The sequence below is a fragment of the Copidosoma floridanum genome, unplaced genomic scaffold (assembly GCF_036245765.1).
Source record: "Copidosoma floridanum isolate Cflo_tuat_1 unplaced genomic scaffold, Cflo_Japanese_pri ptg000031l, whole genome shotgun sequence".
NCBI classification, from domain to species: Eukaryota; Metazoa; Arthropoda; class Insecta; order Hymenoptera; family Encyrtidae; genus Copidosoma; species Copidosoma floridanum.
This window is the reverse complement of record NW_028321908.1, coordinates 3240030-3252294: the sequence shown is the minus strand read 5'-3', so window position 1 is coordinate 3252294 and position 12265 is coordinate 3240030. Positions and strand designations below refer to the sequence as shown.

The window sequence follows — 12265 nt, the reverse complement described above, 5'->3', positions numbered from 1 at the left end:
CTTATACAAATTACAAATGATTTTTACACTTATTATTTTTCAATACAGTAATAAGTAATATACGTATATTTAATAATTTATAGCCCCTTTCTTCTTTTTTTTCTAAGATAAGTGATGGCTAAGGCTCTTCTTATGCATGTATTAAGGGCATGAAATGATTGTTTGGAACCTTTAATGTCTAAAAAATTGTTTACATTACTATATATACTTCTCACATGCATGTGAAAAAAATAAAAAAGTAAATAGGCATGCAAAGGACATTTTCAACGCTTTTTTGCGAATTTGACTTCCAAAAAAACTTTAAACGTTTTTTAAAACAATTTTAACTAAAAGAACATACCTTGTAACTTTTTTAATAACCTTTATGTTTATGTGTTTAACCTCAGTACGTACATCAGGGCTAAAAACGTCGTTTGAGCAATAACTTCTGGCATAATCAGTCATACTTATATATACAGACATAGGGAGAGCAGCAACAAAATGCAAGAGGGCGATGGAAAAAAAACAATGCCTCTATTCGCTATGCGCTTATGTCACGTCACGGAATCAAGTAAAAGAAACTGTCCCTCGCTAAGATCGCTTGAATGCATGCATCCTTATCGGAAATTTTTCTAATAAATCAAAAAAAAAAGGTTATTAAGAGTGGATTGACGAAATAAATTAGTGATTTAAGCGTGTATTATGTTAGTGTAAAGTAATAAATTTTGTTTGATGTTATCATGTGTACTACAAGATTGAAAAGAATAGAAATATGGGTTGCGATTGTAATACCATAGCATATATGAGTGCATATATATGCTTGCACTTGTGTGGAGTTTGAAAAACACAACTACTACTTACATTTATCTGTTTCTCTCAACACAGTGTTCAATGAACGTAAATACTTATGACAGGTTCGGTTAATTTTAACACATTTATATTACGTTTCCGTGGATTACTTGTGTCCTTTAAGCTTTACACAAGTGTTAGCATGTATATGCACTTATATATAATGTGTTATCACAGTTGCAATCCATGTTTTTGTTTTTTTCAATCTTTTAGTATATATGACAACACCAAACACGATTTATTACTGAACACAAACATAATACACACTGCAATCACTGATTCATTTGGTCAATTTACTCTTAATAACCTTTTCTTTAATTTATTTAAAAAATTTCCTATAAGGCTCTGTACGTTCTGGTGATCTTAGCGAGGAACACCTTCTTTCACTCGACAGCACCACCTGACATAGGTGCATAGTAAATAGGATTTCTCCACGGTCACAGTTCATGTTTTTAGAGCATTGACTGCTATGTAGTACGGCAGTATATTACATACGAGTGTACCATGCCAGTTTGTGCGTTTAATCCTTTGCTACAGTCCATGCGTTCGGGACTCGGTACACTACGGATATAGGTTGTAGCTAACATGAGAACGTCCCAACAGTTTCATGACCGTAATCCACGGTTACAGTTCATGCAAACGGAGCACATATTGTATTGACACGAAAGCATATAGCTTGATGCCTTCAACGTTAGTGTTCTCTTATCATGGACTATTTGTACATGTGCCATGAGAAATATACATGACTTGTTCCTCCGTGTACCAACGTCTTCAGCGTAATTCCAGGAGACGTTGGGAAAGAGCTCTACAACTACTTCAAAAGCTTCAAACGTTGTAGTTCCTCTCCCCATCAGTGTGATACTACAATAGCATGCCAGAGAAGATCACCCTGCGCTATAGAGGCAGTAACGTTTACTAGAAACTTCAGTCAAGAAAGAGTTTACTTTAAAAGATCACTCGTCTTTTTCACATACATCCATTTTACACTATATTGCTAACAAATTGACGCCTTAGACAAAAATCAGCCAAGTTAAGAATTTTCAATGTTATTTTGAATGAGAAAATATGAACTCGGCTGGTTTTCGTCCGAGGCTTCGAAATATATAAGAACTTAATAGAGTTTACAAAAAACAGCCTTGAGGGCTCAGAATAGTCTTAACCATGCTAAAAGTCGCAAGAAAGTGAATTGGAAGGAAAACTTCAAGTGCATCTAATGTATACAATTTTAGGCGTTAAAAAACTCACGCAGAATATTTATTGAGGTTGAAGCAGCAGCATCAAAATCGAAAAATGAGGAATTCATTTAGTGAGTTATCAGCTTTTAGTTATAACCCTCACAGTTACCTCTTAAATCTTTCAGATTTTCAAATAAGTAGAATATGTAATTGTTTCTTTGTGGCGATAAAAAATGTAGATATTAAGCTCTAGGACTTTGTTGCTGTGGTAACAAATTTGTGAGATAAGAGAAAAAAGTTTTTTCATCACATACTTTTTGTGAGTTTTAAGTCTTTACAGCTTTAAAAGAATAGCCCTTTCCATGTATTATACGGGAGGAACTGCAAGTCAACGACCCTTTACAGCCAAAAATTTATTTCTGGCATAAGGAATGCACGGTACTTTTTAGCATAGTTACCCTTTTTTTACTCTCTACAGTTTATTATTTAACTAAACAAATTGTATGGCTTGCAAACAAACATGTTTTTAATAAGAAGATTTTTTTTCTGAGAAGTGTCGGGAATAAATGTACAATTTTTAACGCAAAAAGTTTCACATTACATTTTAACACTACGGTGCTTCATGTAGTGAGTCTCGGGCGAAGTCAAGCCTGAAGGGGAGGGTGCGCAATATATGTGTAAGTATGTGTATAACAGCATCCATTAGTTAATATTTTGTGTTTACTTGAAAAAAATTTGAGAAAGAATAAATTTGTCTAAACAAAGAAATTATTGATACAAGTAAACATGTCTCTAACAAAGTTTTTTGTATCCAAGATAATGAATGAAATAAGACAATTAAAAAAGAGAATGCACCAGAAATCTTAACTTTCAAGGTTACAGAAAGTTGACAAATTATTGATATACATCTGTTGGACACTAGCCTGTTTCTTAAAAGTTGAAAGAATGGAGCATTTGCAATAACAGGAAAGGCTTTTGTTCTGCTCATCTTACATGAATTTGTACCAAAAGGAATGACTCAAAGATTTACGAATGAGGCAACAAGTTTTTATTTCTGAGTAGATATTTTTGAACCAAAAAGAAGAATTCGGATTGGAACTGTTATTTTTAAGGATTATTGACACAAATATTCGAACTCCGAAAAAGTGTTTTTAGTATTATTTCTGGATTGCTAAAAAAAAAGTTAACTGTAAGCCAACGAATAAGTGATTTCAGTGTATTACAACAACATGATTCATATTATATTCTCAATTTCATAATAGTTATTAATTACACTATTATGATGAAAATAGTTATTAATTACACTATTATGATGTTTATTCAGCTGTAATTTTTAAGGGAGCAATTAAGACAGTTTAGGTATTAGAAAAAAAATTATTTTATTTTATTTTATGTAAAAACTTTCCGCAAAGTTAACACTTATTTATTGATACAGCTATATTTCTAGGCATATCAACACACAAGGTGCCCACATCATGTATACGTATAATGTTTATAAAAGTGGTGTTGGTGTACATACCGTGATAGTAACTTTCAGCGAGCCAGGTTCAATTATTACTTTGCATAAGAATTTCTATTGTGGAGAAGTTGTACACGCAATTTCTTTCAAACTTGGCCTGAAAGTTGCTGTCGTATTTAAATATAACATACCCGTTTTTCAGAACTTTTTCTATTGCTACATTATACAAGTGGTGAGGGTATTAGTTATAAGTTTCTGCACAGTCCTTCTTAAAGTGGATGTGAAAGACAACGAAAACAGGTAACTTTGTAAATTTTCGATGTAAAAAATCTTATGGTGGGCAGTGAACAGCCTCGTGAGGGGAAATATGCAATAAAATTAGAGTCTGCTCCGCTTCTCCATTGCTTTTGACCCCACTACTGAGCACTTCTGTCTCTCTCACTCTCTCTTTGTAAATACATACATGCAGTAGAACTGGTATATTTATATATACGGATATATACGGTAACTAAATAACCATTGACGTGTATATATAGCCTTTTTCATATTAAAGTGTACTATTGTGTTCTAACTGTACCTTACGTATGTATAGAAGTATATAAGTGTATATACATATATGTAATGAAATATTATATATTTTATGCGTATAGCATACACATATATTTACATATAAAAATACAAGTACAAGCATATGTTAATACAACTATATTTGAGTTAAAAAAATTTTCAAATTTTTCTGACTCCGAGAATCGAACCCCAAAACCATAGATTGGTAGTCAGGGACCTTATCCATTATGCTACGCATCACGCAGATCTGATTTCTGTTCTTATTACTTACGAGTACCAACCGAAAAACACACACACACACACATAAAGTAGTGGGGCTCCGCCCCCCTTCGCGCTCCGCGAGCCAACCCCACCACCCTTATTGTGTTATAAGTCTAATTTTTTCAAAACAAGCTTTGCGTTAATATTTTATTAAGCCTTAAAAAATAATGAAATTAATTGTTAGTATAAAAAAAATATGTTAAAGTACATTTGACAGAATTTGGAAGACTGTGGCATTTTTACGGAAATACTCGGGAATACATGTTCTACGCTAGGGAATGATGACTGGGCTGCCTTAAAGGAAATATAATGAACAACCTGCTGATTTTAAATAAAAGCTTATATAGAAAGAGAGATGTGCCCTTGAATTTTTTTTTGTGAGCTTTATTATTCCTTCTAGTGGCTCCCTTTTTCAAATGAGCTGTCCATCCTGTATGTGTCAATAGATATTTCTAAGACCTTGGTCTAAACTCTTATAACTAACTCTGCCCCCTATGCACTCTGCGCACCAACCCCCGTAATTGCAAATATAGATTTACGAAGTATGGAAAAAAACACGAATTATATATATATTGTTACTTAAAATTGATATATATTAAATAAATATATATTGATCATGATTAATTACATGAATTTTTAACAATCATTTCTTATTTTTTCTGACTAATGCCTAATTTTTATATATTTAAAACGACAACTAATTAAAAGATTTTAAATATCGTTAAAAATTAAAAAATTACGATATCGTTAGCATTAAAAATAGATTTTGTTTTAAGAGTATCGTTAGTTGATTGTTTTTTGTCTTTTAATATTTTATAACTAAAATTTAAGCCCATTGATATTTTTTTTTCGTTAACTTTTAATTCATTAAATTCGTTTTAAAAAGTTACAAAATGTCTAAACAAAAATGTGACAGTAAATTAGACTTCCAAATTGCAACGAAAGGAAATTCTTTCTTTTACATCTACATAGAACTTAAAGTCTGGATTTGGAAATGGAGATAGATCTGTGTAAAAAAATTATTACTATTACTACTATTTTTCGAGAAATAATAAAATTTGAAAAAAAAAATTTTTTTCATCGATGGTCCTGATAAAAAAATTCTTACTGCAGCATGGACAGGGACTGTTTTCATTCTGTTTCGAAAGGGAATGACCACTTACAGAACTTTCAGACTTCCTTTAGACTTAAGCACTATAGAAAGTGCGTTCTTCCAGTTTGAGCCAAATAATCAAAAATTACGTTATGTAGAAGTAATTATTTTCAATGAAGCTTCTATGATACTGAAAAAAGCATTAGAAATCGTTGATAGGACTTTAAAAGATTTATCTAGTAGTAATAAGCTTTTTGAAAACAAAATAATAATTTAAGGCGGAGACTTACGTCCAATTCTCCCAGTAGTAAAAAACGAAAGCAAAATTACTATTGTTCAAGAAACCATAGAATTGTCCAATTTTTGGCCTTCGTTTAATATATTTTATTAAAAAAGTAATATACGTTTAGTTGATAAAAAATTTTCTTCATTGCTACTGGATACAGGAGAAGGCAAAATTAAAACTCTTAGAATTCCTCAGACATGGAAAACAAATGATGTATGTTCTAAAATTTTCAATGATGAGGATGATTCTTTTATGAGTAAAGCTTTATTAACATCTCATAATGAATACACACATTTTTTTAACCAAAAAAGTTTTAAATAATACGGCAGGAACATTAGTTACGTATTATAGTATTGATAAAGCAACTCACAAAGGAGTAGATAAATTAGACAATAATATTTATATTAATTTCCCTACAGAATATTTGAATAGTATTAAAGAAAGTCTTCCTCCACACGAATTTAATTTAGAAATTAACGCTATTGTAACGTTAAACACACGAAACTTAAACACACCTGAAAGACTTTGCAGTGGTACAAGATTACGAGTTACAAAATTATCTAAATACAACATCGAAGCTGAAGTAATCACAGGTGAAAAAAAGGAAATAAAGTCATTATTCTAAGAATAACACGAAATACAAACAATTCTTTACTACCATTTGTATTGTACAGAAAACAACTTCCATTTACCTTAGCTTTTTTTATGAATATTAATAAATCTCAAGGTCAAAGTTTTGATGCCTTAGGATTATACCTTAAAAAACCATGATTTTCTCATGGGCAATTATATATTGCATTGTCTAGATGTAAAAACCCAAAAAAAGTTTTTATCCAAATTGAGGCAGAAAATAAATTTAAAATTTAAAATATTGTTTAGAATAGAATTTTAGAGTAACAGAAAAACTATTCTATAGCTCATTACTATTGTTATACTTTCTTCCAAATTTTTTCTTTCATCAAAAAAGCAAATTTCAGTACCGTCTAGTACCTAGATTTATGAGATCATAAACAATCCGTTTCAAGTAATATGTTTTCAGATACACCATCATGGTAGCAAAATTTTATCAGTGTGACAAATTTAACTCAAAATTTTTAAATCAAGAGTGTCTATCATCGCACGAAAAAATTCACAAAAAAAAATTTTTCGTATGGGATCTATGTAGCATTATAATATTAGAAAAGAAAAATTATTTGCATGACACAAAGGAAAGCCAAAACATTGAGAAAAATTTTAAGTGTATTAAATGCGGCAAATGTTTCAAAAGAAATTATCACTTACAGAGACATTTGAGAAGTCATGAAAAAAATCATTTAAAAAAATATGTGTCAAAATTGTGGGAAAGGTTATGTAAGAGCAGAGCATCTAAAAAGATATTTTAGAGTATATAGTCAAAATAAATATCGTAAGTAAGTTAACTGTAACAAATTTTTTGTTATGGTCAAATAAAATTACATGTAAAAATTAAACCATTTGTAACAGTTAATACATAAGGCTTTACAAATTGATTCACATTATATATGGGGGAGCTGGGGGGGAGTATGTGGGGGAGCTGACGGAGTTTGGTGGGGAGCTGGGGGGAGCTAGGGGATCTAGAAAAAAAGTAGGATCACTCGGAAAATGCAAAAAAATGAAAGAAAACCGACCTCATTTGGTGGGAAGGTGGGGGAAAGAGGGGGGGAATATATATGTATATATATCACGACTTTTTTTCATAGCACTCGGTTATCTTGGCAATCTGGAGTAAGAACCGATTTATTTTGCTTGCCTATAAGTGAACAGTGTCATTTGTAGCTGGGATGCCCAGCCGCCCGTGTAACAATTTTGTTTTTTGCATACTGCCTATGAATGACTACGACAATCGACAACTTGATGGGCCATCTTATAACGACTTTTTACTATCTTTTATTGTTGGTGGCTTTAATTCTACATTGATGCAACCTATCGGATCCTACTTAACTCAATCGCAAAGTTAGCTTATTTTAGCAAAACATTGAGCTTATTTATCGATATTGATATCAACTTTAAAAAAAAAAAAAACAATGCTAAAACCATCTCAGAATCGTCAAGAATCAGTATGCAAAGTTTTAGCAAAATCGGTTCAGTTGTTTTTACGGGTAGTGATTGCAACGATTTTAGCAACTTTGCCTTGTATATTAGTAAGATAATTTAAAATGTATTAAAAATTTCTTTGGAGAAGATTTCAAAGGACTGATTCGTGTTACCAAATCATAACATGAGACAAGCAGCATGAGTACTTTGATAGAAGAATTATTGGACCGAATACTAGGTTGATGAAAAAGTAGTATTAACACTCAAGTCTTTAATAGTCTGTAATTTTTTGTTTAAAAGTATTTTTATGTGACTAAAATTATTTATAATCAATTAAATTATTAAATTATTTGATTGTTACTTAATAACGTGCTTTTGACGAAAAAAATGTATGTTTTGCCAAGCTAAATTTTTTGGAGTTACGTTCGTACTTTCTGATAACAGCGCCAACGCAAGTTGGCATCAAAAGTCACGAAGTCCTGCGAGTGTCATTAATTTATCACAAGATAAGATATTTAGTACAAAATCTTAAAATTTGATTCTTTTACATTATTGTTTTTTAATCTTTCTACGACGTAATCACAAAAATAATCTAATTTTGCTAAAGAACATTAAAAAAAAGATACCATTCAGAAAAATTTTATAGTTATCATGTATCAGAGTTTTAACTTCAATAATTTCTGACCAAATTGTAAAAGATATGTATATTTGTTTGTAAGAAAATACAGGCTTTTATAAGTATATACCGACTTTCCCAAAACTTTTTCCTTAATATTTGTTAATTGTCAAATTGCTCTCTGTAAATTATGAAAGGTTACGACGAGGTATTACCTGTAGTAAGAGTGGTTTTCAGTAAAAATACTCTATTTTCCAGTTTTTTTCCTGTTATAATTTCAGCACCAATATTATACTCAAATAATTTATCAATCTTTAATCGTGTGCTGTTGCACAAACCATCTGATGTACAAAAATTTCTTATTAATGTAACTATTGCTCTTACTTTTAAATTTAGTTAATTTAATTGGAGACCTTCACGAATATTGTTTAATATTTTAATAGGGTATCTATGTAATTGTTATCATCTGATTTATTGACACCTTTGTACGTGGTATGATCCCTGCCATAACAAATTGTCTTTTTTCCTTTTATTAGACTAAAAATTCTGTTACTTGAAAAATTAGTGTATCGATTATGAGAAGTCAGAATAACACTATTTAATAAAGATTGGATATTTTTACTTTATATTCAAACATACATCATTGACTTACCATTTTTCATGAATGACCAATGATTTTATTTTTTCCTCTCCAATTTTTAAAAAAAGTTTAGAAAATTTTTTATTAACCGTATGAATGTTTTCATTTAATTTTAAAATGTAAAAAGAACTGCAAAGAAATGATGACTTGATAGTTTCTGATATAACCATACTTTTCTTCTTCAGGTAAATTAATTGATGATTTACATGATTTATCTTCACGTCCAAAAGTTTCGTTGATGTGCAGAAAAACACAATTTTCTTTATTACGAATGAAATCTTCATAAAAATTGTTTTCATACTTATTCCAAATATTATGACCTTATATTTTCTCTGATATTAAAAACCATCAATTTTCTTAATTTATGAGGAAGCATGCAAGTACTAGCTTCTTGGAAGATATAATCAATCTGTAAATCATACTTGATTAAACCCATAGCAATTGCAGTATATTTAAATGTTTCATATTTTATATCTTTAAATGTTTTCAAATCTTCAAATGAAGATGCTGCATTTTTTTTTTACCATTAATTTGAAAAAGACTCTTCTATGATCTTTTGATGATACAGTATTTTATCTACCTATGGCAGTACTTTTCATTTTCATTTTTCTTTTTCTTTTTACCCAAGTTCTTAATTGATTATTAAAAATAAAGTTTTCTGAGATATTAACATACTGTAAAGATTTTGCAAAATTTGAATTTTATTTAACTCAAACCAAGCTGGTTAATGCGTCTGCTACTCCTTTATTATCTTTTCAATACTCTTTTCTTCGAAATTCAATTTTTGTTTATTCTCGAAGTGCACAGAAATATTAACAACCATATGAGTCCTACCACAAATTTAATATTCTCGTAATCCCCATGCTTCTTCCATGGGACTGAAACATCAACTGTCAACATAGTTTTTTATTTCATCTTGAATTTTATTATCAGAATAAATTTATCTTTTATTTGCAATAAAAGCTATATCACAATTTTATGAATGTAGTCGTATATGTATTTTATGGTTTTAATAGATATTCAACGTTTATGTGGCATCTATATTTCATTAACAGACTGTTATTATACGGTACAACTGTTGAATTTTTAACTATCATTTTATGTTTATTCTTAGTCTTATATACATGATTATCCAAAATATTATTTTTTCTTATATATTCGGGATAGCCATTTTTTTTAACGATGTCATATCAGAAAATGGTTGAGGAAGATTATTGATGCCTTTGTTATTAGATGTATGTAAACATGGGCTTTTTTAAGTGTGAGGGCCATGATGCATGTGTTTCATAACCAATTTTGCAAGTTTCTTATGATCTGAAGGTATTTAAGCTGATATAATTTTATTGATATGTTGAGGTTAAATTATTTTACTGTGGGGATGAAGTGTTATAAGGAGATGTGCATGTGATCAACCCCGTTTTGAAGTTTTATAGTAAAAACATAGGTTATTACTTTCCCAAAGAGAATAATTATGTCAGACCCTCAATAATTCTTTTAATAAAGATGTAAATATATTTAGCTCTTAACATTTACGTATCGCTGTATAATTTTAGCTAATGGAAGGTCAGCGCATCTAAAACAATGTTTTTAAACTTAACTATGATTGGATAATAAAGACTCAGCGCACCAAGTACGCAGGATGGTGAAAAAAGTATGGTTGTATGATTTTAAATCTGCTTAGCTAACCCTTAGCAAGTTTTTCTTTTTTTTAAGTTAAATTCGACCATATTAAAATAGGTCGATTAACCTGTAAGTAAATAAGCGGCAGCACAACCACCTCTTACTTAACAATTTACTGCTACTACTATGTTATTACTCTGTTGATGAAGAGTTAGCGCCCAGAGCTTCCAGTGAGACGAAGCCCCACTAATATTTATATTTATGTATATATATATATATATATATATATATATATATATATATATATATATAAAGCGTTAAGGTTTTAAATAACTTATTCGTAATCTAAAGTTGTGATTGTATAAAATTATGACATAATTGAATTAAGTTGAAAATTATTTTATATCCATTGCCCAAACGATATGTAGACATGTAAAAAATACTAAAAGGCTGTATGGATTACTTGTACTAGCAAGCTAAGTAAATAAATGAAAGTATTTGTTCGCAAAGTAGTTATTGATGAATTTTACGTAATGCATACTTTTTTCTAAACTTAAATGTCAATTGTTTTTTAAAAAATAGTATAAAGCTTGCCTGGTAAGTTATAAGCAACGGATTTCATACTTATTCAAAGTATTGACACGTTTTTCTCTGAAGTTAAAAATTTATCTTACTTAGGTATTGGAATTATTGTAATGTAAAGTGACCATGATTTTTTAAAACTTGACCATTTTTTGTTGATGTCATTGCGTTCTGCCTTTAATTTTGTTTAAAAAGATTTTTTATGTGCTCAGACATTATAATAAGGATGATTATTTTGTCATTAAATATTTTTTTGTAAATAGGCACTTTTTAACATGTCAGAAATCTTGACAAAATAAGATGATTAGTCTCATTACTCTGTAAAACTTTAATTTTGATTTATAATACTTTAATTTAATTAAGGTATTGCAATGAGAATAGATATTTTATTATTAAATTATTTTTTTGAGAATAACAGCTCTTTAATATAGTAACAAAGTTGACTTGTTTTATTGATCGTATTACTTTTGAAGTTTTTGTCATTTCGTTTAATACCTTATAATAACATACGGGTTAAATTACCATTTTTGGTCCTCATAATTCCTATTCTCGTGGAAATTTTTTTTCTAACATCTAAGTAATATAAAGAGATTAAAACACTTTAAACAGCTTAATACTGTTAGCTTAAGTGCAAAAGAAATCGTTAAAATGTATAAAACCTGTTTTTGCGTTCACAGCAAAAAATGTAGCTCTCAAAGAAAAATCTTTAAAAAAAATGTGCATGATAAAAAAACAAAGAGAGTAAGCCTCAGATCAACGAGATCAGACAAGTGGATCACTCACAAATCCCAAGAACCCCGTGTTTTCGCAAAAATTTGTTATTCTATGACTCACGGTCTAAAAATGCATAAGGACTAATATTTTAACTTATATATTACAGTTCTATTTATACATCAAAATGTTCTAAGCTTTTTCCAAATCGTCAAAATTTGCAAATAGTGATCTTCTTTAATGTGACTGACAGGGGGTTGAAATTTTTTTTAAATGTTATAATGTTGATTTCTAAGTGATAAGGAAAAGCCAACCTGATAGTATCTTAATTTTCAAATTGTTTGATAAATCCATCTTTGTATAATGAATCATAAT

The 12265-nt window shown here is 29.7% G+C and overlaps 1 protein-coding gene across 3 annotated transcripts in view; it reads left to right on the top strand.

Annotated features, from left to right (window-relative positions):
- The window catches only part of LOC106641833 (proton-coupled amino acid transporter-like protein pathetic), a 318346-nt gene that overhangs the window by 136882 nt on the left and 169199 nt on the right, over positions 1-12265 (top strand). The window lies entirely within an intron of this gene.